The 26,318-nt window shown below is 34.6% G+C and overlaps 1 long non-coding RNA gene and 1 other non-coding gene across 2 annotated transcripts in view; both read right to left on the bottom strand.

The window, feature by feature from the left end:
* LOC106111330 overlaps positions 1-26,318 on the bottom strand; it is a 92,294-nt gene that overhangs the window by 4,614 nt on the left and 61,362 nt on the right. The window lies entirely within an intron of this gene.
* On the bottom strand, positions 387-468 carry Trnas-aga. Its single transcript has one exon. It is a non-coding gene; the product is annotated as a tRNA-Ser (tRNA).

The raw sequence follows: 26,318 nt of genomic DNA, 5'->3' as shown, positions 1-26,318 counted from the left end.
CGTAATGGTATTTAAAATCAATTAGGTTTACAAACAGTTTTTGTCGCCTCGTTTTCATAATCTCTGTCACAGTTGGCTCGGACACCAAAACATTCGTGAATTATAGATTTGTTAAGTTTATTTCGAGAAATTACGTACGAACGCAAATCATTGTGACCTCAAAAAAAGTCTTGTTGAAATTACCAAAATGATGTTAAAAGTTATAATATAATCTAATATGAAGATTAATGACGAATGTAAACATTCACGCTGTTATACTGAGAGGCAGAAAGATTTGCTAATTTAAAATAAAGTTACACGTGTATTTATAAAATAAAATAAATATGCTAATGGCGACTAATTTCTTTATCTGATTATTATTTTTTTTGCAATAAAATAAAAAAGTTCGCAGTCGGTAGGATTCGAACCTACGCTCCCAGAGGGAATCTGATTTCTAGTCAGACGCCTTAACCGCTCGGCCACGACTGCTCATATGAGTACAGTTCAATTACAATTTAAATAATAAGTAACGTATGACATGGTATCTTGAGTTTCCTTTACCGAAACGTGTCGTGGTCCTATTTACTATCTTTGTAATGAACTAGGATAGCAATATGTTTTGGTACAGACAGTGGAAGTCAACGGTTACATTAGAGATAGCATTGTCATAGCAAATGGTGAACAAAAGAATAGCGACTAGCCACTTTTACCAGTATGTACATTACTTTAAAACTTTTAACAAAGACTTAAAAACAGACGTGTTTGAGTTGTATAGATTGATCTATACTCAATATTACAAAGAGGAAAGATTTGTGTCTGTTATTTTTTTTAAATAACTCAAAAACTACTGGGCCGATGTTTATAAATTCTTTGACCATTAAAACGGTACGGCATCAGTGTGTAACATTGGCTATACTTTTTTTTTTATTTTACGCGTTCGAAGTCGCGAGCAATAGCTAGTGACATATATTTATGTACACAGCTGTATTATCGTGTTCGAATTATCTTATAAACAAAATGTAAAGCGCCAAAATATAGTTTTCAAAGGAAACTCCGAACTCACTTCATCAATTAATTCAAATTAAAAAAAAAGTAAATCCTTATGACGTCATTCGACCAAACCGTTTTATAATATCGCGTGTAATACCTGGGAGCCCCTATAGCATCCGTCTCACATTGACATTCGGTGTATGCGCTAAGTGTGAGTGCGACGACCTTACTTTCACTGCCGCGCCCCCGAGCCTTCCTGTTACGCAACGGGAAGCGAACTCACGTGTAACGCTTGCGTGCCACCGACCAACGTGCGGTTTTAGTTAACATTTAACGTACTTTAAAGTTACGTCATTTAACTAAGCTTGTAAAAAGTGGTTCGGTAATATACAATTGTAATTAAAGACCTTATTCACGCAGTTTGTAAAATTTACTGCTACACTTAGAGCGAAAATTAAAAACGGCTCAACTCATGTTTTTATCCCCTGGTGACGGCACCGACTAGTTTCAGATATTTTTTTTTTAGAATTCAAGGTGGCAAACGAGCAAGCGACCACCTGAATCCATCGAAATGGAAAGCGACCGCTGCCCATAAACATCCGCAATTGCAGATGCTTTCCCTACCCTTAACGGAGGAGGAGACACACAAAACGAGGATACTTCCCCTTTCTTTGCGTCTCCTCCACCGTCAAATCCTCTTTTCCTACCCATCCTTAAATGGGAGGAAAGGGAAAGGGACTAAAAATTAGGCCTCCAGCACCACACTCATCAGACGAAACGAATTGCTTCCACTTCACAACTGTCTTCTGTGTGATCGTGGTATTACACCAGGCGTGCCGGCCCATTCGTGCGGAGATGTTAAAGCGGGCTCTACCACTGAAGTTTCGGGAGTCGTTCTTCAGGGCGAGGCGTTTTTAATTTTCGCTACACTTAGATTCACTTAATGTTCATTAACGGAATCCTTTATAAGATAAAAGGTAAAAAAACATACATACGAATTAAGTACCTCCTTTTGGGAAGTCGGTCAAAAATCCTAATGTACTGAACATTTACTGATTATAATCAAACACAAATTATAATATTTTTCAATGGTAAGTGACTGCTAATATTTTTTATTTATCTAAAAATGGTGTGCTTTTCTGCACTTAAGTGTATGTAAAGTCTAAATACGCCCTATTTACATCTTAAGTCTTAATAAAAGCTGACAACTGATTACAGAATTGTAAAAAGTCGACATTATTTATAAAAAAGTAGGAAGAGCCACATCGACAATTAGTAACGAAGAAAGTATTTTGTTGCGATACACAATGCAATGTATGTAGAGTGTACATATCGCAGATTTTACGAGGACAGTGCTGTCTTTCGTCGTTTCGTCTAAAGATTTTTTGGATAAATATTAATACACGATTTCACACATACAGATTTGAAATTCAGGTGTAAATCAATCTGTTGTTATAAGAAATAGAAAAAAAAACACATCTAATTTTTTTCTTAGGTTTAAACATTTTGCGGTCGACACTAATTTAGTTACATTGGGATAACATTTCAAAAAAACTCCTAATAATAAATAAAAAAATCAAATGTATTTAGAGTCTATCTTTGTAACTCCTTTAAAGATAGAATATAGAATGATAAACGAGTAAAATATCACCCCAACTTATCCGTGCGTTCTTTTAGATTGATGGTGAGTATAGTTAAGGCGGAATATAGCCGGTGACGTAAGGAGAAATGCGAGGAAGTTGACGTAACGCGGGCCTTGAACCTGCGCGGAACTGGCGGCAGGAACTGGCCGGCGAGTCGCACGCGACTTCTTGCGTAACCTACGACACTATGACGGTCAATAATTAATCACAACGAACAATATACTCACGTATACACACAACACAATGAAATAGTAAAACAATTTAAAGATCTTTCAAACTTAGAAAGCAGTTACATTAACCTTTAGAAAAATGGTTCTTCATTAAGCTTGGAACTGCATTCAAATATAACTTCAGTGAAGATTGCGAATTAAATTATTAAATTACTCTAAATTAAATCAAATATTTAGCAAACAAACTGACATTTCCTTCTTGTCAGTAATAAAAAGGTAGGAGACTGTGCAAATTAAGAGAAAAATAAACAAAAAATTGAACATTGTGGTCAAATACATTAGAAAGAACTACTACTTTAAAACCAATGTTAACAAAATATATATTTGTAAGTCGGGTAAATCGGTTTTTTTCTTAAACATGCAGCAAGCATTTTTAAATATTGTGTACTGATTAAATACATTTAGTACGTACATAATTTAGAAAGCGAGTATGGCTTGTAAACAATACGATATCATCCGAAGTTCTTTGTATTATGTAAGGTGAAATTTGTGAAATTTTAAGGCCCTTGAACTCGAGAATCAATTGTATTTAACTCTAAAATAATAATTATAAAGCACTAGTCCATAAAAACGAAAAAAAAACATTGTTATCTTAGCTTTCTGAGTTATCATCTTTGATGATGACAATGATTTCTTCAGCCAATGAAGTATGTTTTTAAAATCCAGTCGATTTATACATATAATAAAATTGGATTGTCTGTTTGTCTATCAAAAGATAATTTCCAGATTTCGGGAAGATCCGGGTAATCTCCGTAAAGGCTGGGCCGATTTCGTCCTTTCACTTAAGGGTAGCCGACAGGTCATATTATAGGCTACTTTTTCATCTTAATAATGCGTAAACATGGTCACGGGCAATAGCTACATAAATGTGTGTTTAGACTATTTTGCAAAATAAAACAATTGCAATTAAATTAAATTTCTTTATACATAAGTGAAAACGCGAGTTTGCCAGTTTAAATATAAAACGCGAACCGTTTAGAAACGCCCGCGTAGTTCAAGGCTCGCTAGTTGCGTAAGTGGTTACGTCAAGCGGGGCAATGCACTCCGTTACGTCCACACAAGCAGTCAAAAGCTTTATGCAAATAGATCTTTGCGAATATTTTGCATAGATCACATATTTAATGCTAAACTATCCATATTTTGAATAGCTTAAAGCTAACTCTACCCTAACATTAATGCTTGATTAGTACTTAATTCGAAAGGTCTTTCATTGAACAATGCAAATGTAAAAACTTCTATATTCAAGGATGATTCGAAGACGGATAATGGGGTATTAGAAGGAAAGGATGGGAATGAAAAGTGGATTTGACGGTGGAGGAGACGCATAGGAAGGGGAACTGTCCCCTTTTTATGTGCGTCTCCTCCTCCGTCAATTAAGGGTAGGCAACGCATCTGCAATTGATGTTTACTGGCAGCGGTTGCTTTCCATTTCGGTGGTTTCAGGTGGCCACTTGGTCGTTTGCCACCTTATATTATAAAAAAAAATTAACGAACTATTTGTTCAAAAGAATAAGATAATAATAGCACTATAGATCTGAAAAAACACCATATACAAGAAAGAATTAAGACTAAATGCGGATAGCTACAAAGGTCGAGTAAGACTAAAGAAAGAGTAGACAGATTGTGTCAATGTGGATGTGCTTAAGTAGGGAGTGAATTCAGATATGACGGCTGATAGAGATGTATGGAAGTGCAGCACATACTGTGCCGACCCTCCGTAGGGACAAGGGCAAGTTGATGCTGAATTTGAGCATTTTAGATTAACTTTATGTTTCTTCCAGATTAGTACATCTACAGACTCATTTATAATATTTTTCTAAGTAAGAATATAAATCTGTCAAGTATAAATTCATCTAGGAAACTCAATAGGATTTAATTTTTGCTAGAATCAAAAAGATTTCTGTCACGTTAACTACATTTAGAGCCTGTCCCACCAAATTGTAAATTGTCTGATAACAATCAAACGTGTAAGATATGTGATGGCAATATCGGATTATGTTACCTTATCTAACATGATCAAGAAGGGAGTGATGACTGAGATGACGGATGATAGAGTGCTTTGGAGGACGAAAACCCGGTGCGCCGACCCTACGTGAGTAGGATAAGGCAGGGGAGATGATGTTACCTTATCTAATAGTGACGTCATTTTAAAGCTATCAGAGACTCTATCAGTCGTAGGACAGGCCCTTATTCGTTTAATAGTATTTTTATGACAGTTAGTATTTAATGGGAACCAACGTCCTCTAAGCCTCTAAAATAACTGTGAATTAAATAAGTTATGTAAATGTATATTAAGATTCAACATAAAACCAATATATGTTATGCAAAAATTAAAATTTCCTGCTTAGAACATCGACCTCTAGGTGTCGGTCGATCACCTGGCACTTTTTACTTACACAGTAATTCTGTACATACATATCCGATCTTTTGTTATACGTAACATCACTTGTACATACAAATGTTAACGGAGTTTATTTTTAAACAATATTCTTATACTAGCTTTCGCCCGCGACTCCGTCCTCGTGGAATGAAATCAAACAAAAGTGAGTAGCCTATGTATTCTTCCAGACTATCATCTACATGTATACCAAATTTTATCGAAATCCGTTCAGCCATTTAGGCTACAAACTAACAAACATTCATCTAAACTTTCGCATTTCTAATATTAGTATGATTATGAATGCTAGGTTTTCGATCAAGTCCAAGATTATTTCATTATCATCATCAGCTATATGTCCCTACTGAAAAGATTGAACTGAGATTTTTATAGAACTATTTAACTACTTTTCGTAATTGTGTTGTGAATGTATCTTTTGCATTAGACAATAATCTATACTTTTATTATAAAAAGAAAAGATTTGTATTCTTGTATGTATTGAAATAACTCAACTACTGGACTTATTTCAAAAATTCTTCCACAATTAGAAAGCTATGTTATCAGTCAGTAAAGGCCATGTTTTTTAATTTCACGCGTGCGAAGTCGCGAGAAGCAGCTAGTATCATTAAAACGTAAATCTATTACTGATTCCCGTCAGAACGACGCGCTTATTCTCTGAAACGTCTGAATGACATTGACTGATGTCATAGGGATGGGACGTGTATCCCGAAAATCTAGTGTTGCGCCCCAACTCCAGCGCAGTACCGATTTCTTCTTAACAATAATAAGAACTTAAACTGTAAAAACTACATCACCAAAACGATATCTAGAAAGTAATAAAGTTGCGTAAATTTTAAAGTAGAAAGGATGCGAGTTACAAAAGCATTTACGGAAGTGCTCCATATTCAAATGTATTGCATACCTTAGTGCAGATTTTGGTAGAGTAACACTTATTATGTTCGGGCAGGAGCGTTCATTGACCTTCAACTTCTACGACAGTAGGGTGACAAGGATTACTACTATAACGGATGTCTTTCCTAATGGCGGATTTATTACTTAATTTAATATCAATTTTAACAAATACTTGACAATGTATGGACTATGTTGTATGATGTACATTCAAATCCTTCAGAAATAATTGCTAACATTTTTTTTATACTTAATTAATATTCAGATATTATATTGACGAAATAAGCAAATAAAGTCTTTATTCATACATGTGAAGTTACCAATACGTTGGTCTACGTTTAGCAGTAAGCTCAATAACTTTAATTTGATTGTCCTGATATTTTATTACATTGTGGACGCCGTCATATAAATTGTCGATGCTATACGCACATCACTTTCGCGTACGTCCATTTGCGATGCGAGCCGCGCGCCATCTGTTCGGTGAAAAGGGGAAAACATCCGGCTAAGTTATAACTTACAAACGTAAACATGAACTTTGTAATAGACCTAGTATCAAGATTATTGTCGTCTCAGAGGTTTGGCTTACGAGGTTTCAGGGGCGAAAATTCTTGAAATTTTCTTACTAATAGCGTTCGTAAGTCACCATATAGAGTAACCGCGGCGCCACATCGTCAACCATGACCAATCGACTTAACTCTATTATCTAGTATCGAGTTTCTATTATCGAGTATCTATTTATAGGTATTTTTATATAAAACTAGTCCGGAAAGCACACACTTAATATTGTGATATTGCATCTCATATAAATGTTATTGTCATATCTACCTTTATTCCTAAATTTATATATGAGATGTAATTGAGTGAAAATTTACGCTTCTTAGCAGTACAGGTGTGGCCCACATTGGGCGCCCGACGCAGATGGGCTCTTTTGTATGCGACGCGCGCGCCCTCTGTTTGGTGAAACCGCGCAAACTATTTGCGCACTTTCCGACCGGATCCGGATGCGGCCGTCGCGCTCGACACCGCGTCTTCGGTAGCCAGGGGTCAATGAACTTTTGACATATCGTATTACGGTAATTGACAATTTAATGTCTTAATACACTTTTAATTCCAATAAAACAAGCAAATTATTCATTCAGAAATATTAAAACACACTTTTTTTTCTATTTAAGTAAACTGATGTTGAAAATGTTAGTTGATAAAAATGCGTGGGTTTTCATAAGAAAGGGGTTGTTATGAATCAGCGTTGCAAAGGAACACGCGAGAGTACCGCTACGTCACGGGGAAAGACGAATCAAAAGTGACGTCATCTATTGCGTCATCGAAGCTTTCCTACTGCGGAGCGTTTTCTCGAAATTTCTATGCGTCAACAGTGACTCGGCGAAAGTTTAAAAGCTTTGTTATATCATATTTACTTTTTTATTATGTACGTTCCGCTTTTTTAATATTTTAATTCTAATCTTGTTTAGATTACATTCGTCTATTTTTAGTAAATGAAATTTCTCAATCTATGTCTGCTTTTTGTGTATTTATTTATAAAAATTCACAATGTTAGTATTAATTTCTTTCTTTACTTTGGACAAAAATTCTTTTACGTACATCATAAAAATGAAGCATGATTTTATTTATGTTACATCAGATAAATGACGTGCATATGACGTCACGAGTTTTTTTACCACGTGAAAAAAACAAAGGTCAGGTAATTGGATTTCCTTACACAGCTTCGACGACGAACCAATGACGTATCGGATGACGTCACCAAGATAAATTGCGTGTTGTAAAACCGTGTTATAAGTGTTTTTGTGAATTGACTCAGTTTAATATTTAAATTGTATATTCCTAAACACAGCGTCATGTATTTAAATAAGAATGAGATAATATAATGTCTTGTATAAAATTATTTGTATTACGTAAACCAAAATAACCGGTACATGAACTAGTTATGGTTAATTAATTATGAGTCAGTTTGTTACAATTAATATAGTTCTTGCTTGTTTTATAAATTTATTTATTTAATTAATCACTTTATTTACTATTACGAAATCAGTCATATTCAAATATTTTCTAAACTGATTTTTATTAACTAGCTTTCGCACGCACTCTGTCCGCGTGGAATTTAAATAAAAACAAAAGTAAACCTATGACTATCCTCTTCCAGAAACTTCCAGACTATCCTCTACATCTAATGACAAAAATCGAGATCCGTCCGTCAGTTTAGGCTACAAAATAACAAACATCTATCCCTATAAACACTCCCATTTATAATATTAGGATATACAAATATATCTAAAAGATATTGTTTTAAATTGTACTGATCACGGTAATTGTTTAATTTTTCTAAGTTTTGTAAAGTCAAAATTTTTATTACGTTATGACACATAACTTTCAAAATCCGTAAAAACTATAAGAGCTTACATTGATATAGGTAAAGTTACAGTTAAAAAGCTCATAGACTGTTCTAATTTTATGTAAAAAATCAATAAAGATAACATAAATAAACAGTGAGTCGATAGATTTACAGCGATACAATTTCCCTGCATACGGTGAAAGTATGACTCATAGTTTGGGGCAATTCGTTATTTTCATGAGTAAGCTAAACATGACTCATGCTTGCTCCTAACGTGGAAGTGATAAACGGAAACAAATTATATGTTTTTTATTATTTTTTTAACATGAATTCCCACTTTTAGAAATTGAATTGGATTGGCCTATGTTCTATTAGTTAAGTTCTATAATTTAGATGAAAATATAAATATCATTGAAAATTTTGTGGAGGCCATCTTGGATTTACACAAATTCCGTACTCAACTAGTGAGGCTCTTTCATTGGACACTCATGTTATAAAAAATAAAATAAGCTTGCGGGTTTCGTACTAGCTGATAATATTTTGATTTGATATAAAGGAAGTTTAAGAGTAGCCCCAGTGGTAGAGAAGGTAAGGAGTAAAAAGTTAGCTTAGTATGGACATGTTATGAGGAGGGATGAATCGCATGTTACAAGGAGAACGTTAGTTATGAGTGTTACACCGGTAGAGGTAGACCTAGGAAGAGATGGATAGATTGCGTGGAAGGTGACATGATCAAGAAGGGAGTGATGACTGAGATGACGTATGATACAGTTAAGTGGAGAACAAAAACCCGTCGCGCCTCTACGGGAGTAGGATAAGGAGGAAGATGATCCTGATATTTTGATATGAGATACGAAAACGTTACTAATATTATAACAATTATTTTCTACTTCCCGAATGCTTGCAAAGACAATATACCTTCATTCATTTTCATATATCAGACTTTGTTGTGTTGACTTTGTTAGGAGATACTAATGACGACTAATTTTTTCACCAATTTCTTTTATTTTACTAAGGTTTGTTAATATAATGATAATTAATAAAGTATTGTTTCAAAACTTGTATGGAATATTTTGAGAATCGCTTGGATTTTCCTTAAATTAGAGTGGAATGTTTTTAATTGAACGTAATTTTCCATTATTTCTTCATAATGGAGTGTCAAGAAACATTCACAGATAAACTGTATTTAGTGTATTGATGTTGTATGAGTTTATAGAAAAATACCTAAATAAACAAAATTAACTACCAATATCTATACTGTATTATAATAAAGAGTAAACACACACTTCTTTGTTGCCTAAGATGTCAGCAAATACAGTATATTTTTTAATAACTCTTTTTTTAATAAAAAGCCCTACACTTACATCATGCTTTAGCATGAATCCGCACGCGAACAGCTAGTTTACCAATAAGAGTGACTTGAATTGTCCCGAAAATGTTTACGAAAGTGTTTTCAACTATTCATATAATAACTTTATAATATCGATTCAATAGATTTTAAATTTATGTAACTCCTTGTAATAACAACATAAAAACTAAATTAATCTTTATTTAACTGGAAATTGAAATATTACATTAAGGTAAAAATGCACCCATGTCTTAAACTATTTAAAAAATGATTTATTCCCTCTTAAAAAAACAAAGGAAATAATGTGACTTGTTATGACCTGTGAGGTCAGTTCAAGGTCAGAGCAATAGCTGCGTCACCTCTAGCCTTCTAAGAACGTGTTGCACAATGTTTTTACGATCGGTCCCATGCCAAAATGATTACTAGTGCGCAGTTTGTTTACGATCTCTTTATCTTGGAAATTTTCATAACGCAATTAATATAGGAAGTGCCTGGTATACATTATGTTATACTTGTTTTAGGGTGGGAGTACACCTTTGATTAAACCATCGCACGTGCGATTATCGATTGTTTCGCAGCCCAAAAAACTAAAAATTTAGTAGTGTGCGTACCATATAAGCGTATAGGAATTAACATGCGACTGAACAGTTGTGCGATAGTTTAGTCAAAGGTGTGCACTCTAATAATGTTCATGAGATAGCAAACAGTTGTAACAATGTCAACATCCGACAAGTGCGAACGAACGCTCGTACGCTCGCCCGGTCGTAGGTTCGATACCCGAGTACAGTAAGACGCTCATGTTCGTAACCGCGACCCACGTTCGTCGAGGTCATTGGCACACTTTTAAAGATTTGTAGCGTCGCTTTTTTGCGAACTGTATTCGCGGAGATTTTATTTCGGCGCGTTCCAAAGCTAGACACCGCGTGTAAACGAATATTTGCCTACAATTCTGATACTTTGGTTGTTTTGAAACCATTATTCGTGGAATTTTAAGAATTGTTTACATGTTTTGTGATATTTTTACATAGATCAAAGAATTTAAATAGGAGGCAAGGAAAGTAGGTTTTACATTTTCCAAAAAACCTGCTACAAATCTTCCAGTCTTAAGTTTTTAAACAATAAAATTATAAACATAGCTTAAGCCTTCAACTTCGTCTACGTGGAATTAAAAAAAAACTCAATAAGTAACCAATGTATTCTTCCAGAGTTCTTCAGTTCTTTTTCGTAGAACCGTTCTAGAGATACCTTGTAACAATGCACGCCAGTACCTGGCATGTAGGAAGCCAGTGCCATATTTGATTTCGTGATTGTTATGTGCAAGTAAATGAAGAGAGGGGACTAAGCTTGGGGCACCTTGTCTCGTTGACAGTTCACTCTCATTTGTGAACGCATTTTGCCAATATCTGGTACGTGAATGGCATACTACTACCCCGTTACTGTCAATAACACTTGTATAAAAGTTGGTAGACATTTTAGAGTAAGGCTGATTTCGTGTTACACCTGCGACATGAATGCCATTGCTATGATGCATCGTTATTTATCATGTATCCCAGTGACATCATCGACTGTAATCAAACTCGATAAGTAAAAACAATAAAAATTACTTCTGATACGTTATCAAAGACGCAACTTGAGATATTTGTCATTATTCACAGAGATTGTTCGTGTAAATATTTCTATCAAACGAGCTGTCGTCCGCAAACTTCCCACCACAAACACCCGTTACGCCATTTTGACAGCTCGGAATTAAAAAAAGTAGCCTATAATATGCCCGTCTATGTCAACTACCCTTCAGTGAAAATCCGATCTAAATCGGCCCAGCCGTTTCGGGGATTGAATCCGGAACAAACGCGGTCAACAGACAGACAAAAGCGAGTAGTGTTCTTTCAGACTATGTTCTACAACTGTACTAAATTTCATCGAGATCTGTTCAGCAATTTAGGCTACAGCCTCTAACAAACATCCATAAATCTACACTTTCACATTTATGATATTAGTTAAGATGGTGATGGTGGTGGTTGAGAAAATAAGGAGTAAAAGGTTAGAGTGGTATGGGCTTGTTATGAGAAGGGATGAATCGCATGTGACAAGAAGGATGTTAGTTATGAATGTGGAGGGGTACATCGGTAGAGGTAGACCTAGAAAGAGATGAATGGATTGCGTGAAAGGTGACATGATCAAGAAGGGAGTGATGACTGAGATGACGGTTGATAGAATGCTTTGGAGGACGAAAACCCGGTGCGCCGACCCTACGGGAGTAGGATAAGGCAGGGGAGATGAGTTAAGATGGTGTACACAGTGATGAGGTAGGTCGTTGCGGGTATTCCATGAGACTATTTAGTTCAAGCTATTTTAAACTATTTTTTTAAAATCATCTGGAAATTATAAACTACAATGAAATTATAAAAAAATGTTTCTAAATTATTGCAACCCTTTGGTAACATATTAAAAAACAACGTTATTTATTAAAATTTAAGACTAAAAATCAAGTCTCTCCCAAATTTTAATATAACTACAAACACTCGACACTTGTACAATCTGCTGAGGGAGAGCCTTAAACAAGAAATAGATACATAGATAATTCGAATATCTGCATAAAAATATGTATATATCGATAATTTAGTTTGTAAAGGTACAAATAAAAGTCGATAAGGACATGTTGCGCAAGCTTACGCAACACTCAACGATATTGTTACTATCTTATCTATTCTGTATGGAATTCAACATACGAGTAAACCCCATTTGCACATAGCGCGAACGCATGACCGTCATTTTGTAAGTCTGACCGTGCCAGTGGAAGTTACAGCGTCTTACGTTTTTATGCCATCTTGCCATAAATAAATAGTCATAAATTTATGACTTAAAAGAAAGCATAACATACCTTATTTTTTTTTTTTACATAACATTATTTTAATTAAATTTCACGGAAAACCGCTAATTTTTATAAGGGAAAATACTATTTTGTCGAATTCATTGAATAATTTAAATTATGGAAATCCATATTTTTATTATTAATTTACCTATTTAACGAATATTGGTTTTAACATTACAATATAAATTGGGACAAAGTTTGTAATTCGGAATTGTTTTCCTTCTTCACTTTCTTAAGTGGTAATTTGGTGTTTTTTTAGTATTTGGGTAGGGACATACAAATGATGATACATTTGTAATATTACAGAATTTCCGGGTATTATCAGTTCAAGAGATTATACGGAATTACGCAAAAATAAGAACCATAACATAAAATATATAATTATTCATTTCACATATCTTATTAATGGTATTAAAATCGGCGACCAGACCTATAATAAAGTCGAAATATACTTTAAAATAATATGCGTGCGATCTGCAACCATAAAATATTAGAAATTGTAAAATTGCATAACAGAATTTTGACTTTGTTCACAACATAAGTAGTGAACTCGAAATGTCGACCTGCTGGTCGCCCATATCCGAATGCGTTTTGTGCGTATAATACATTTCAGATATATTGGCTGCTCTTAGCGCGCAAGTCGCTGTACGGAACACAATTTTAGGTATAGCTGGGTGTAGCGGGACGCGGGTAAAGGGCAGCGTGATGACCTTGAGGCGCCAAGATATTTGATAATAACCTAATAATTATATCATTTTAAGAAATGAATTATTGTCTCGGGTAATAACACGGGCCTAACATAGTCTGGTCACTTTAGAGTAAGGATTCTAGATGACAATTCTAAACAATACAAAGTGACAAAACAGCACGTTATCAATATCACGTTGTGCGAATAAACGAGACTCGTTTGCGACCGCGCGAAGGTCGACCGGTCTTTGACTCGGGTTATGTAATCGTATTAGTACAGTTAGCGGCAAAACACAAAGAACGTCTACGTCAAGAATATTGGCATTGTTTAGAGATTTTAATTTTAGGAGTGAATTGGAATATCATGGCTGATGATGTATGGAAGAGTACAAACTGTACCAAACTTCTGTAGAGAAATTCCGTAAGCTGTTTCCTTCGTGAAACTCTGTCGTAGATTTGATAATAATATGTACAAAAGGATCAGCGACATCTTTTCTATCTATAGGTAGCTATACGGGTATTTTATGGGATGATTCACATGTTACAGAGAGAACTTTATGACTGAGAAGGTACACCGGTAGAGGTAGACCTAGAAAGAGATGGATTGCGTAAAACGTGACATGATCAGGAAGGGAGTGATGACAGATGACGGATGATAGACTTATTTGCAGAACGAAAACCCGGTGCGACAACCCTACGGGAGTAGGATAAGGTAGGAAAGATGACGATGATACTAAAAAGCATGTATTATAAGTTAATTTACCAGACTTAATTTCCAATGTTTAACAATTCATTGTAACTTTGTTTTCCTCAAAGCTACCAAAATATTGCGGTTTTCGAATATACACTCATTTGTACACTTGAATTAGATTACCAACCAGAAATTTTATTATATTTCCCTTGAAAAATATGGAAATACCCAGATGCGATTCCACAGGTAAACTGTTATAATTTTAATTATAATTAAGCATATTACATTAATCTCTTCATACACTGACCTTTATAAATAGATAGACTATAAAACGTGGTATAGTGTCTTGTGATTACTCGACTAAATTACCAGCCAGGTGCGAACTATGTATTCTTCTTATTGTAAGCAGAGGGTGTCCACAGTGCGCCGCCAGCTAGCTCTATCCTGGGCTCTGCGTTTTGTCTCGGACCATGACAGGCCGTTTGCCTTATTTTCGAGCATTGTTTTACAAAGATCATGAACGTAGTGGTTGCCGCCAGAACAGACAGTAGTAATTGGCAAAATTATTTTTGGAGAAAACGATCCCCGAAATTCGACTGCATTTTTTACCATGGTGTAGTCGTATATCGTAATCGGTATCATGCAAATTAATACTGCAAAACACAAAGAGATGGATGGATTGCGAGAAAGGTGACATGATCAAGAAGAGAGTGATGACTGAGATGACGGATGATAGAGTCATGTGGAGGACAAAAACCTGTAGCCCCGACCCTACGGGAGTAAAATAAGGAGGAACTTTGTTACTTTGTCACCGTCTACCGCTGACGTTGGAATTTCGCCTTTACAATGCGGTTATTGATTCATAGTTACATCGAATTACTTCGTAATTGTTGTATAAACTTTAAACAGGTTATTTGTGGTTAATTGCACTAATTTGAATATTTGTTTGAGATTTCTAGGAAGCTTTCTCTATATGTGACTAAAATCCCGCTATCGAATCCAGTGACGAACACATTGGGAATCCCAGGCGTACGTATCGAAATACAATTGCTACCAATTAATAGAAACCAGGATAAAGTAAGAAATATGCTGGAATTAGCAACGTGAAGGAAGGTGCTTAGCGTAGATTACACTAAGGGTCTGCTTAAGTAAACAGTTGAATGAACTTCCGCAGTAAAGCGCACGATATTTGTCTGGAAGTTTTAATGGAACAGATCCTAGACTTAACAGACCCCAAATCTAATACCACAGTCTATAATTCCTAGAAGAAAGAAGTAACATACTAATAAAAGAGCATAAAATTTAAAATGCCGGATTCTCATAGGAAAATTCCTTTATAAACTAAGTTAATAAATACATCCATAGATTCTTTTCATTATTTTAATTAATACTAGCTGTTGCTCGCGACTTCGCCCGCGTGAAATTAAAATAGTAATAAAAAACATAGCCTATGTAACTCACAGAAAAATGACCTTTCTAATGGTGAAAGAATTTTTGAAATCGGTCCAGAAGTTTTTGGGTTATATCAATACATACAAAAATACAAAAATACAAATCTTTCCTCTTTATAATATCAGTATAGATACGATCTTTTTTTTAATCACGATTTAAAAATAATTGCATTTATAACTGGCAGCTAAAACGATGGTACAGTCCGCATGTCGCTGATTAAAAACCATCGCTTGACCCACGTCTGGCGGCTTGAAAACAGAAGACAATGCGTCACATTACGTTACATTATAACACATCATTTCCAATAGAGTTCGATGAACTGAGATGAACATCTTTCCGATACGTAAACCTCGGGTTCAACGACCGATGTATGGTGTACCCCACAAGTTGTGCCTCTAAACTTGCGAATATAGTGTCATAGTTATTTTGTCGCCAATTTATCTCAATCTACCCAACGAAGGCATATTTTGTAATCTTAATTAGATAATTTACATGTATATTAGCGATCCGCCCCAGCTTCACCTGTCATAGACCAATCACAGACCCCTGACATCTTTTCTATAACACCCATACTCTTCAGTATGTAATGATGAAATGATTTTTTAATCTGTTCAGTATTTTTAATTAAACAATCAACTTCCTTTTTATATTAATATAGATTTCCTATACAAATAATAAAAAAAGTTCTGGCGTATTAAAAATTAAAAAGAACGCAAATTGCCAAACAATAACAATTCTTCATAGTATTTAAGACTAGTATTCTACTACATTTACTAGAATTAAAAAAAACTAAGTACCCTATGTGTTCTTCCAGACTGTACTCTACATCCATCCCAAATTTCATCGAGATCCGTTCAGCAGTTTATGCTACAAACTCTAAGAAACATTCATTCATCTAAACCTTTGCATTTATAATATTAGTAAGATATACAATTAGTAATAATTTTTATCATAATTTTATAGTTAGTATACGTGACTGTCACGTTCAATTAATTATCAAATATTTGAACAAAACGGTCTTCTCAAAATCCAAGTGTAATTAAACCGAATTAACCCAAACAATACAACTGGATTTTCCCGTTCAAAGTACGGTTTATTACCGAATTGTGTTAACATTTAATTATGATGTCACAAATTACGATTAACTATTTCCAAAGAACCTCCTCAAATAGGTAAAGTACATAGCTTAAATTATAACTTGAAACTTAGGACTAGGACTATCTATTTATTGTCATGTCTTCATTCCTTATTTTTGACCGACTTCCGAAAAGATAAAGGTTATCATCTGTATGTTTCTTTCTAATTTTTTTATGTGTGTTATATAGCATATTTAACATGATTTGTATAAAAATAAAAAAAACATGTTACATATAAAATAGAGCACCATTGTGCGGAATTCGATGACTCAAGCAACCAGTGATTAAGGCTGCAGACAGGAACCTCCTCACAATGCTACCTATACATGTCTGCTAAGAAATTTAAATGTGTGAAGTCAACCCGCAGTTGGTCAGCGTGGTTGACTATAGCCTATTCACCTGTAACTTAGGGTAGGCTCCGAGCAGGTCGGTGGGAGCAGTGAGCTGATATTGTAACTAATATTTGTAAGGAGATGGTTAGTACTTACAAAATTACAGAAAATCAATAAATCTATACTAACATTATAAAGAGGAAAAATTTGTATTTTTGTACGTATTGAAATAGCTTAAAAACTACTGGGCTGATAAAAAACTTCTTACACCATTAAAAATCTATGTTATCACTGAGTAACATAAGGCTATGTTTTTACTAATTTTTTTTAAATTTCACGGCTGCGAAGTCACTAGCAACAGCTAGTTCTTGTATAAGAACACACTCGAATTATATAGAGCATAATTGTTTGAAATATTTTTTTTTAATTAACATTTTTACCTTAACACATCGACTATAATTATACAATTAAAATTAATATTATTTGGTTATTTAATACATGTAAACAAGACGTTAGGTCATTATCAAATTAATTTGCAATAACATTACGCCATTGCTAAATCTGTATTACAAATATTATATAAACATGTATATTAACAAAAGCTCATAATAGTAAGCAGTACATAATACAGGTTTTCCGTGCTATGGTTAAAATTAAATATTTTTTTTTATATCATACGAGCAAGCGGCCACCTGAATCCGCCGAAATGGAAAGCGACCAGTGCCCATAAACCTCCACAACTGCAGATACATTGCCTACCCTTAATCGACGGAAGATAGGAAGCATATAAACAGGATATATCCCCTTCCCATGCGTCTCCTCTGTCAAATTAACTTTTCCTTCCCATCCTTTCTTCTTAAGAAAAGGGAGAAAAGAAAAGACTAGATGGGATAGTGGTCAAGCGCTGGCTTATACATGATAAAAAAGGGACTAAAATCAGGCCTCCGGCACCACACTCATCAGACGAAACGAGTGATTGCTCCCACTTGACGCCTGTCTTCTGCGTGGTCGTGGTATTGCACCGGGCGAGCCGACTCATTAGTGCGAAGATATTAAAGCGGGCTCTACCACTGTTGAAATAACCATGAGTTTACCACCGTTGATTTGTACAAACTATTTATTTAAAATTAAAAACAGACATACTATCGACCTCCTACGATGAATAGAGTTACTTCTTATACGAGGTCTACATGTTGACATAACCATATTAGTTGGAGGGGTATAACATATATTTAAAAGTTTGAAGGTCATAACAAAACAATGTTAATGAATTCTGTCTCATAATTTCTCTATCTTCTATTGGATCAAACGATATTGACCATCTTTTAGATTAATTTTCAATTATTGATCAAAAAATTAAGACTCTAAATAAATTTTCTTTAAAGACGCAACGACCAGTTGAAAATGAACTCAGAGTACCTTACGTAGCGTACTTCGGTTGCCATTTAAAACATGAATCAGAGGGTAGGGTGGGTCAACGTAAATTGGGCAGAACATTCAAGGCGTGGAATTATTGTGCAACAGTCCACACCACCGAAAATTCGCCGGTTGACGACCTTTGTAATATTATAATGCACACACAGACACCTCTCATCACGATACAGTGTACGTACACGAGCACACAGACGCACACCGTGTTTTTATAGGCCGAAAATAGACCTGCGCCTGTGTGTGTTAGAGTACATTGTATTGAGGGCAAATAGGGTGGAGGTAACTCAACTCTGTAATTTATGACTTTTATTAGTTATTGAGGGGATTTGCGTCGTTAATTTCTTTCCATTATTTACATATGTAATGGGATAGTAACGATTATAAAATAACACTTCTATTATGAGTATTATTTTTAACCTGTTCAAGTACTGCGTAGTTATAAATGTAATGTGACTTATACCGACTATTTTAACGCTCTTCAAGGGTCTTAAACTATTCCTATAGAGGTCAATATTAAGTGCACTTACCCTAAGAGGTCTCTTACAGTCAAAAGGTATGTACACTCGATTCATTCTCACTTGACATAAAATAAACGTCTCCTTCTATATCTTTTTACTAATATATAGAGGAGGATACTTTCGCCCGCGACTCCGTCTGTGTGGTATAAAAAAAACAAATAAATCCATCTTCTTCCATCTCCAGACTATGCCCTACATCTGTGCCAAATTTTATCCAGATCCGTTCATCCGTTCTAAACGTTCGCGTTTATAATATTAGTATGATGTAAAAGTTTCTATGATATGGATGTTTGAAGGAATCTCTTAAACAGCTGTACATACATCCATGAATGTCATAGATATAGAATGTCTGGAACACACTACTTAACTTATTTTTATATCCCGTGCGGAATCGCGGGCGACAGCTAGTGTATCAAATGTTATTGGCTTGTGGAGAAATGTCGTAACTTCAAGGTCCAATTTGCGACACTGTGTTAATGTTATTTCACAAAACTGTCATTCAGTTTGCGTCATAGTTGTATGTATTTGTAAGGTGTTATCACTGATAGTGGTATCACGATTTTCATATGCATGATACTAACTCTGTCTACCTCTTTGTAGATCTTGCGTTTAATGCATGATAGTCTAATAGGATACTGATTATGAGACTTAAAGTTGTAGGTTAATTTTTTAAAATCTATACTTAACATAGTAAAGCGTAAACACACACTTCTTCGTGGCGTAGGATGTCAGCAATCACAGCATGTTTTTGAATATTTTTTTCTTTAATAATAAGTACTACACTTAAGACACGCTTTATATATTTTCAGGCTATTAAACTTCGGAGGTAAATAAATTGAAAAAACTTCATGTGGGAAAGGGATAAAAAATAAAAGCTATCAACATTAAGAAATCCAGATTGAAAAAACAATTGAAAAAATATCTATTTTAAGAAAAATTATCACAAACTTAACCTAATTTACTTTATGATTATTATATGACATGATATGATTTTTATAGTAATAGTAATTTTAACATTTCAAATTGAGAATTTGATAAATGTAAGTAATAAAAAGAAAATATTTTATAATTTAATGCGGATAAAGCCACTAGCCAGTTTGTTTCAATTTTCAATCTCAAGTAATAATAATCGTAATCAAATATTATTTGGGCATGATTATTTGCAAATTATATTGTGTAAACTATTCTTTGAGCCAAATTTCCTTATATTGTATAAAATACTAATTAAGGAAAAGTGTACAACTAAAAAAGCTTGTATCAATTAACTTGTCTGTTTATTACATATAAAAAAATATAGAAACTTGTTGAAATATGTTAGTGATTTACGTAGGTGTAAATCTGATAGAAACATTGCCCTCTACAGTCACCAGAATTGTAGGCCCTTGCGTTTCTGTTCTGTTCCCCCTTACTCGCCCTCAGCACCTCAAGGTACGGGGGGAGGGGTAGGTCATGTGAAGAATAGGGAATTTTCCTTGAAGAAAAACGGCCCGAAAATACGTGAGTCGTTGCCCTCGTCGCAAGGTCGCAGAGACAAGGTCGACGGCCGCCAGTTCAACGACATCTAGCGCCCAAAACATACGAACTCGATTTAGTTCAATTATGGTCATATATTGCGTCGTATGTATTGACCACTTTACGTTGACTCGCATAATGTGTTATGTGGACAAGTCACATATCTGAACTGAAAATTATAACAATTAAATATGAAGCAGTTAAGATTGTAAGAGGCCAGTAGACCAAATATATAATTTAGCATAGCAGTTATCGCCTTTGGGGTAATGAATAATTTTTACATTTATGTATATGAAATATAGCTTTCGCCCGCGACTCCGCGTGAAATTAAAAAAAATATAAAACGTAGCCTATGTTACTGACAACGTAGCTTTTTAATGGTAAACGAATTTTAGAAATCGGCCTAGCAGTTTTAGTGTTATTTCAATACATACAAAAATACAAATCTTTCCTCTTTATAATATTAAGATTTTTTAAAGGCGCGTAATATATTTAACGTACATGAAAAAATAATATATCTATGAAAACATAAATATATACTTGTATTTAATATTAGAATATAAAATATGAACAATTTATGTATATTTTATTGCAGATAACTTTCGACTATATGACCTGAATCCACGCGGAAGCTGCGATACAAAGTTTCCGGATTATTTAGCAAAAACAAAACGCCGACCCCATTCCAGTTAATGCGATGAGCAACTCAGCTGGCTATCTAAAAACTTTAACTAGCTGTCGCCCACGACTCCATATGCGTAGTATAAAAATGGTAAAGTAGCGGCGTATATGTTATTCCAGACTATGCTCTACATCTCTGCCGAATCACATAGAGATTCGTTCAGCAGTTTAGGTGACAATCTCTAACATCCATCCATCTAAATATTCACATTTATTTATATTAGTAAGATGGACTAATTTATTAAAAAATCAAAGCAGACTGATTATTTAGTACCCTAGTAGTATATACTTGGTTTGTAATACGATATTTAAATTAATTAAATAAATAAAGGGTTTATTATTTCACTTTTGACCATATACATTTCATGAGAGCCTTCTCCTGCACTAGGTTCCACTGTGATACAGGAGCCAATCATTATCCCCATATGTGAATAGAAAATTTTCCAATTGTGAATGGAATATTCGTAAATGTCTAAACAAAAAAACACAAAGAAAAACATTACAATTATTATTATAAAATTACATCTCAATATAACCTCAAGCCTTATAAGTTAACAATAAAGTAAAAAGAAGCAAATTTTACTAAGTTAATTTTTAAGAAGTGTTTATTTTGTTTTGCAAAAAAGAAAATTTTCATTGAACATAGGTCAAATCGTTTGTTCGAATGTCGTTCACCTAAGCCTGGTCGAAGTCAAGTCTGAGTGACTCAAACTTTTGACCTGCAATTTTAAAAACATTCAATGAACTGTATTGACGTAAGTACTGACTTTGAAACTAAGTATATAACATAACACTCACACCAGTAATAGATAGGTAGTTTAGGATTAATGGTCGATTAGGTTTTTTTTTATAATATAAGGTGGCAAACGAGCAAGCGGCCACTAGAAGCGATCGCTGCCCATAGACACCCGCAATTACAGATGCGTTGGCTACCCTTACATGACGGAGGAGGAGACGCACATAAAGAGGACTTTTCCCATTCATATGCATCTCCTCCACCGTCAAATCCACTTCCCCTTCCCAACCTCTCCTTATAAGAAAAGGGTGGTAAGGAGAAAGGGACCTTAAATTAGGCCTCATGCACCACACTCATCAGACGAAATTGCTTCCACTTCACGCCAGTTTTCTGTGTGGTCGTGGTATTACACCGGGCGAGCCGGCCCATTCGTGCAAAGATGTTAAAGCGGGCACTACCACTGCCGAATCATCAGATTAGATCATCATAGCATCTGCTAGATCCTTACATTAATGTAATTCATACAAAAGGTACAAAGATGAGTACATCAATGAACTGAAAGATCGATAAACCTATCGTTCAACTTTTCGTCGGTCGTTAAACTTATGAACTAACAATTTAAGCAATATTTAAAATATGCGTTCGTTAATTCACATTTAAGTAAGCAATTGCATTACATTACAAACACGATAAAATATAACTCTTGTATACAAATGACTCATTTGATACGAGATTTATTTTATAAGTGAAAAGTATTTTTAAATCATACTTCATACTAATATTATAAATGCGAAAGTTTAGATGGATTTTTATTAGAGTTTGTAGCCTAAACGGCTGAACGGATTTCGATGAAATTTGGTATAGATGTAGAGGATAGTCTGGAAGAACACATAGGCTACTCTCTTTAGTTTTTTTTTATTTCCACACGAACGGTGTCTTAATGGCTTTAGGTACGTGCGAAATTTGTAAAACTTTAAGCAACAGATATATGTTCTATGTCTGCGTCAAATTTCATCGAGATCAGTTAAATTTTGATGATATGTAGAAGAAAAATCTTCATCGTAACATAATTAATTAAAAAATCTAACTATATCAATATATACTTATATTATTTCTAATTTTGTTGTACAAAAACATAAAAAATATAAACAAAATCATCAACTTTGTTTCGGTTCCGACAAGTTCAGAGGTTAATTTTCAGCGACGTTAAAATATGGTGACATGTTTGTACAAAAAAAGTGTTTTTACATACAATAGGACATTGTTAACTGTTTTGAGGGGCGATGACATTTATTTTAAAAGTTCATTTCAAAAGACAGACTTCCAAAGAATTTACGGATTTTCATATCCTGCAAAACCATGAGTTTAATAAACTACTGAATTAATTCCAATAAATCTTTAGGGCATTTAAGTCCTGTCCCACCACTGGCTGGTCGACTCAGTTTAAAAATGACGTCACTCTCAGATAAGATAACAAAATCCGATATTTCCATCACATTTTACACGTTGGATTACAAGTAATTACAATATCGATGTTACATTTATTTGATGTGTTAGGTCAAAGTTCAATACCAACCCCTAGGGTCAAACTTTAAGGGTGAAAGACCCTTGATCGATAGGGTTTTATGAACCTTATGACCCCCGCAATGTTTTCCGATGACATTTCCATTACAGAAATAAACGCGTTTGCCAAAACTATACATGAAAAGTCACTCAACTTAAACTTACAAATTACTAACTGTTGCTCGCGACTTCGCCCGCTTAAAATAAAAAAATGAATAAAAAAACTACCTAAGTTAATTACTCATAACGTAGTTTTATAGTGGCGAAAGAATTTTTGAAATTGGCTGAGTAGTTTTTGAGTTATTTCAATACTTACAACAATATAAATCTTTCCTCTTTATAATCTTACTATCATATTATAAATGCGAAATTTTAGATGGATGGATGTTTGTTAGAGTTTGTAGCCTAAACGGCTGAATGGATTTCGATGAAATTTGGTACAGATGTAGAGGATAGACTGGCAGAACACATAGGCTACTCACTTTTGTTTTTTTTTAATTCCCCGCGGACTGAGCTAGCTAGTGTTAGCATAAAAAAAAAAAAAAAACATTTCGTCGAATTGAATACCTCCTTCTTTTGGGAAGTCGGTCAAAAAGGTAAATATTTACGAATACCTTTCACGTTAATTAACCTATCTTGTAGACAGGTTAGGGACCTAAATCATGTACTGAAATAAATTTTCTAAATCCAGAATTGAACCGGGCGTTCGCTTTTGTTACAAGTAATGGTTTGTTCTGACGCAAGCCGCGCCAAAGATCGCTGCGCTTTAACTGTGTTAAGGGTATCTTAATTGTTAAGGCGAAGACAGTTCTATAGGTTACTCGTAGCAAAAAATAGATTGTTCTAATTTCAACTTTTAAATAATGAAATAAGACAAGATGTTTATTTTTAATTATATGTAAATATCAATAAATGTAACCAAAATTATAACAAAAAACGAAGTTACTTGTATTATTAAGTGCCTTATCACTTAAAGCTTCAACAAACAATAGATAAAAAAATCCATGCGATTAAAATATCAAAGCAACATTTAGAACTAATCAAACTAATGAAAGTGTAAAACATTTATTTAATAAATAGCTAGAAGTAACCTCCCCTTAACTACTTAGGTGCGATTTCCCCCGCGGACATTGACCTCTAAAATTATGCCACAGCTGGGGTTTGAACCCGGAACGTCAAAGTGAAAACTAGGTCTATTTACACAATTACGATGTTATACGCTGTATAGACAATCTCCATAGCAACAGCCAAAAACGTATGGGTACCGCGTATCGGCGTTACTTTCGCCTAGGAATGTGGATTCTTTACTGTTTTATACAATTGCATTATAGATTCTAGACGGAGAATAGTTATTCTGGGCTTCTTTTATTAATTTCATGAGATATTTCCTAAAAATACCTATTGGTTTTGAAATTTGTATTCATTAAATATCTTATTACAACACTAGTTGCTCCCGACTTCGTTCGCGTAAAATGAATAATAATTATAAAATATAGACTATGTTACTCACTGAAAACGTAGTCTTTGAATGGTGAAAGAATTTTTGAAATCAGCCAGTAGTTTTTGAGTTATTTCAATACATACAAAAATACAAATCACTTTATACAATAAAATTAGTATAGATTATTCAATAGTGGACTCTATATTAAGTTGACGGTTTGCACTTTTTTTTAATTTCGAGAAATTCTAACTATGTAATAATAATCTTAAATATTCTACTCAAGTCGAATATTATCCTGACGTTTTCCAAATAATCAATGAAATAAATTGCACTTGGTTGATTGAAGCCAGCAGATAAGCACTAGCTTAAGTTGTTTACTGGATATTAAGTAATATTATCGATGTTAATTATCAATAACCTGCCCTCATACAGAAGGTCCCGACAGTACTGCCCCATACCTCTATCATCCATCGTATCTGACTCCACTCCCTTAAGCATATCATCTTTCACATAATCCATCTATACTTTTGGTATTCCTCTACCTTTGTAGCCACATACGATCTTCATGTTATGAAGCGTAAAAAAATTATCAATCGATTACTTAAACATTCATAAACGTTAAGGCCTTACAATACATCAACCCGCTAACTATATGACATCACGCTATCATTGGGTTAAAGACCTGGCAGCCCACAAAAGTTCCGATGACCGCGCCGCTCCTAATTTAGCCTTCCTACAAGCAATTGATTTTTTTTTATGTTAACATACTGCGTACTTATTAATTACTCATAATTACTGTTGTTTTGCCATTACTCAACCAGTGAATAGGCAGATGTTGAATCTAGCGACGAAGTGACATCTGTTAGCCGATTCAACTATTTTCGTCGGATTTATTCAATTGTGAGGGACGTATTCTGTTGAAAATCTGAATGTTTCATACAAGATTTGGGCGTAAACTTTTAAGTAAATGAGATTTAGATATTTTTTACAGTGGTAGTGCCCGCTTTAACATCTTAGCACGAATGGGCCGGCACGCCCGGTACAATACCACGACCACACAGAAGACAGGCATGAAATGGAAGCAATTCCGTGTTTCGTCTGATGAGTGTGGTGCCGGAGGCGTAATTTAAGTCCCTTTCTCTTTACCACCCTTTTCTTATAAGAAGAGGTTGGGAAGAGGAAGTGGATTTGACGGCGGAGGAGATGCATAGGAAGAGGAAATATCCTCTTTATGTGCGTCTCCTCCTCCGTCGTATAAGGGTAGGCAACGCATCTGCAATTGCGGATGTCTACGGGCAGCGGTCGCTTTGCCATTTTGGCGGTTTCAGGTGGCCGCTTGCTCGTTTGCCACCTCATGTTATAAAAAAAAAAAATTCTGATATGTTATCGTGGTTTTTACTATTACAATAGTTTACTATTTTAACACCGCTATACATCTTCAGT

This window comes from Papilio polytes, unplaced genomic scaffold (assembly GCF_000836215.1).
Source record: "Papilio polytes unplaced genomic scaffold, Ppol_1.0 DF824169.1, whole genome shotgun sequence".
In the NCBI taxonomy this organism is placed as follows: domain Eukaryota; kingdom Metazoa; phylum Arthropoda; class Insecta; order Lepidoptera; family Papilionidae; genus Papilio; species Papilio polytes.
This window is presented reverse-complemented; position numbering and strand designations above follow the sequence as displayed.